At 41.2% G+C, this 5,066-nt stretch overlaps 1 pseudogene; it reads left to right on the top strand.

The window, feature by feature from the left end:
• The first annotated feature begins 258 nt into the window (after positions 1–258).
• Positions 259–2,070, top strand: LOC104856686 (annotated as a pseudogene).
• The last annotated feature ends 2,996 nt before the right edge of the window (positions 2,071–5,066 follow it).

Here is a 5,066-nt window from a genome sequence, read left to right as displayed (position 1 = left end):
TAGATGTCAGATGGGTAGATGAGCATATTGAAAAATCCTGGAAATATTTAAGAGCAAGATGATAAGTTTGAGAAATGTATGTTATTGTCCAAAATTGGGTAGACAAAGGAAGAGAAGCTTGGATAACAAAAATAGAAGTCTATTTTTTGACCAGCAGTGAAGAATCTTTTGAAATAGATGAGAGCTTTTGAATAGATGAGAGCTGTTCTGACAAGTGTTGCATTTAAAAATAGGTATACACTCTCTCCCTCTCCCAACATGGTGGCCTCAGCAAAAAAGTAGAGTAAGAAGGGGAAGACTATTTCCCTTACAAACTTTCTGGCTGAGGACGAAGGGACTGGTGGAGAAATGACCTATGTTCCCAAACCAATTAGCTGGGCTGATGAAACAGATGATCGGGAAGGAGGCATTTCAACCACGTGGCACAGTAATGATGAAGATGTATGTAGGACACCTCCAACTGACCATTTCATCCTTCCCACTGCTCCACAGGCTGCTTAAGAACCCAGTATCGACCGGAGCTGTCTTCACAAATCTCCACCCTATGCTGCTTTTCTAGGGAACCTGCCCTATATGTAATGGAAGATTCTATTAAGGAATTATTTAGAGGATTAAACATCAGTGCAGTGCATTTGCCACGTGAACCTAGCAATCTAGAGTGGTCGAAAGGTTTTGGTTATGCTGAGTTTGAGGACCTGGATTCCTTTCTCGGTGCCCCCAGTCTCAATGAAGAGTCTCTAGGTAACAGAAGAATTCGAGTGGATGTTCCTGATCAAGCACAGGATAAAGACAGAGATGATCATTCTTTTGGGAGAGATAGAAATCGAGACTCTGATAAAACAGAAACAGACTGGAAGTCCTGTCCTGCTACAGAGCTTTGATGGCTACCGGCCTAGAAGAGGTGATAACAGCTTTGGAGACAAGGATCAAAATCGTTACGATTCAGACCAGTATCAGGATGGGTATCAGGATGGCCCATGAGTTAATATGGATCGATATGGGGCCGAGATCACTATGATGACCGAGGCAGCAGAGATTGTGATTGAGGCTACGATCGCACAGTAGGCAGTGGCAGTGGTAGTGGGTATGGAAGAGATGACGACTACAGAGGAGGAGGAGACCGCTGTGAAGACCGCTATGACAGACGGGATGATTGGCCCTGGGAAGATTACGGGCGTGATGACAGAGGTCCCCCCAAAGACCCAAACTGAACCCAAAGCCTCAGAATGCTCCTAAGAAAGATAATTCCTGTGCTAACACATCCCAGTCCAGTCGAGTGACTTCTGTCTTTGGAGGAGCAAAGCCTGTCGCCACGCTGCTAGAGAAAGGGAAGTAGAGGAACAGCTACAGAAGGAGCAGGAGACAATGCAACGTCTGTTAGATGAGCCAAAGCTAGAACGATGGCCTCAGGAGAGACACCCAAGCTGGCAAAGCGAAAAAACTCAGAAACAGGAAAGGCCAAGGACAGGAAGTGAATCATCACAGACTGGGACCTCAGCCCCATCTGGCATAAATGCCCGAAGGAGAGAGAGTGAGAAGTCTCTAGAAAATGAAACACTCCATGAGGAGGAAGACTGTCACTCTCCAACTTCTAAGCCTCCCAAACCTGGTCAGCCTCTAAAGATAATGCCAGCCCCTCTACCAAAGGAGAATGCATGGGTGGAGCAAAGTTCTAACCCTCCTGCTTGATCTCAGAGCTCAGACACAGAGCAGCAATCCCCTACTACTGTTGGGGCGAAAGGAGCTCCAGCTCAGTTTTCTGAGAAAGGACTGGCAAGGAAAGATGAAAATCAAATGGATGGGGTGAATGTCCAAAAAGGCCAGACTGGAAACTCCAGCTGTGGTCCAGGAGATGGAGGAAACAAAGACCACTGGAAGGAGTCAGATAGGAAAGACGACAAAAAGGATCAAGACTCTAGATCTGCACCTGAGCCAAAGAAACCTGAGGAAAATCCAGCCTCCAAGTTCAGTTCTGCAAGCAAATATGCTGCTCTTTCCATGGATGGTGAAGATGAAAATGAAGGAGAAGACTACGTTAGGCAGACCTTGACAGCCTGTGCTTTCTCCTAGTCTTTCTCCACCCTGGAATATTCAAGAACAAATCAAACCTCTATCCAGAAAAGGCAAAATAAAACTCACCATCTCCTGGGGAAATAATAAAAACAGGCATACATTATGATCACCTTAATCGTTGGCATTTTGTACCTAAAATATGTCAACTTAATGAATAAAAAATAAAGAAGCACACACAAGAAATAGGAATGGGTATAAAAGATTCAGGCCACAGAAAGATTAGTTAGCAGGGTTTGACACGTGATGAAGGCCAGTACGGTGACAGTGGAAGAGAAAGTGGATGCTATGTCCACAGTGGAGCTGGACAACTGGGTAGAGTGAGTGTGATGTGACGGACGCTATGCTTGCCCACCTCCCATCTACCTGGCCAGTATGTCAAGCTTCTGTGACTCGTCTCTTAAAGCCTCACAGCTGCCTCCTATTTCAGCAGGGTCAATTTCTGTTAAATGAGACAAGTTTGCGAACCTCCTTGGGAAGTAACCCATCCATCTTAGAAGAAACACATCCTGACTTACGGGTTAATATAGAGGCACGGAAGGCCAAACAGTTTGGTTATGCTCCAGAGCTATGCCTCGCTCCTATTTACCCAAGACCACATTCTTTCTGGATACTTTTCTATTCTCTATTTACTTCATAACAGGTATTTTATGAAAAGCTATCTCTCAATAAATCACAGCATCAAAACAAAGCATCCATCCCTTTTAGGAGCCTAATCAAACACAGCAGATGGGTGCTGTCTTTGGGAGTAGAGATATTGCAACAATGAATGCAAGCCACCTGAATAACAATCACTGCTTTTGATAAAAATATAAGATCTAAATGAATCTAGGTCTAAATGAACAACAGTTTAGTGAGTGTATTTTCTTTTGAAGTACCCATTTTGAGATTATAAAATGATATTTAGAAAATGAACATCTTGATTTTCTTAAAAGAGGCTAAAATACAGAAAAATGGGAAAAGTCAAATAGGAGAGGAAGAAACTTTAGTGAGGAGACCATTAAGAAAACAGAAAGTAGTGGGGCCATTGATTTAGCTCAGTGGTACAAGCACAAGGTCCTGAGTTTGATTCCCCAGTATCAAAAAAAGAAATAAACAAGAGAGAGGGTTTATGAGCCTGTAATTTGAGTATCTACAATTTGGCTGTATCAAGAGGAAAAGGAATTCTTGGAGGCAATTCACAGGTATCAGTGACCAAAGCAAATCAGATTGTAAAATGGAATGATGTATTTTAAAGAGTTAAAAAGAATTTTTAAAAAGAGAAAGTGTCAATGTTCAAGGCAATAAAATGATATTGAGTCTCTCTGCAGAATTGTTTGTTTTGTTATTTGATAGAGAAACTAAAGTTGCAAACAAAACTGTATGCATTATAAAGATGTAAGGCAACCATAGTGATAATTTTTTGCCCAAAATTTACTAGGTTGCATGATTCAGAAAAAGCTGTTGTTTCTCCTTACTGCTACCAAGACAGAAGAAGTTGAAGTTAAGTAGCAGATGGGTCTGTTTACAGAGGTATTGGAATCCTGATACGGACTCACACTCTAGCACTTCAGAGAACATTTCGAAAACCTTTTGCTCCTAATAGATTGCCTTTTAAATTTATATTTATTGTCTGATTCCCATAGTCTCCTTTAATAAAGGAAAAGCAGTCATTATATTCCAATAATAAGTCATTAGAACAGTTTAAAATGTGAAAATCAATAAGAGACGAGCCTCAGGCTAGAGGGGGAACAGCTAACTGTAACACCCCTGCCCCATTCAACTCAAATGTCTGTGTTTGGGTGAATAGAACTGTCTAAGTTTAGGATGCTACAAAAAAATAATCACAAAGTGAGATGATTGTGAACAACATAAATTTATTTACTATAGTTTTGAAGGCTAAGAAGTTGGAGGTCAATGCAGCAAATCAAAACTTATTCTCTATGGCATTTCTTTTAAAAAAGATTAGTGAGTGCCCTTACACAATGTTGCCTAGTTCAAGAACACTTTGGTTTGAAAACAATTTGGTTTCCAAACAAACTTTTGGCAACATTTTGCTTTTGTTTGTGGACTCTGCGTGGGGTGAGAAACATGACCACAGGTGTCTTTCCCACACGCACAGGAATATGGCCATCTTTCCCAGAATTGTGGAACCAATTAAATTCTTGACTGAAACCCCAATCCTACAGACTCTGCCTTCGTGGCCTACACACCTCTCAGAGGCTTCACGTCCAGTACATTCACTTTGGGAATTAAGATTTCAGCAACAAAATTTGGTGATAGCAAGAATCAAAACTAAGATACTGCAAAGTCTTCTGTTAATGCACATTCCTATGTCCTTCACACCTTATAAATATAGTATGCTCTATTTCTCTTCAAAATTCCTATGATCTATAATTTAAGAATAACTGAACAAAAAGTTTCACTTTAAAGAAGTCTATACTATGAACTTAAAACATTAAAATATAAAGATATAATAGCCTTAAAGCTTTCTTAACCAGTGCAATTTCAAAAGAGTTGTTAGGGACCTGACGCCGCCATCATGGGTTGTATTCTCCAGGTTCTTCATGTTCTTAAAATGACAACACACTCATATCTTAAGTTTCGTACTCCCAAGGCCGCAATAATTTAGAGAAGTAAAGTTTAAGCTTCTGCAAGGCTAAGTCCATAAAAGGCAACCTGGCCTGTGATAGGGTAAAACTAGCCTGTCTGCTCACAGATACGCAATAGCCCAGCTCAAAACCAATGTCTCTCTCTCTCTCTCTCTCTCTCTCTCTCTCTCCCTCTCTCTCCCTCTCTTTGATCTGCTCTCCTGAACAAAGTCTCCTGTCAGACCTCTTGATGTTTGGCCTTGTTGTTCAGTGTCCACTGTTCCTCTTCAAAAATCACAGCACAAACTGTAATAGCACATAAGATCCTAATGAGATAACTGACATTGAGATATGGGAGGAAAAGGGCTAAAGGTGTAGGGAAGATGGAATGGGTAGGGGAAGGGTAATAAGGGAAAAAATATGAGA

The sequence above is a fragment of the Fukomys damarensis genome, unplaced genomic scaffold, assembly GCF_012274545.1.
Source record: "Fukomys damarensis isolate Sample0158 unplaced genomic scaffold, DMR_v1.0_HiC HiC_scaffold_16, whole genome shotgun sequence".
Lineage (NCBI taxonomy): Eukaryota > Metazoa > Chordata > Mammalia > Rodentia > Bathyergidae > Fukomys > Fukomys damarensis.
This window is presented reverse-complemented; position numbering and strand designations above follow the sequence as displayed.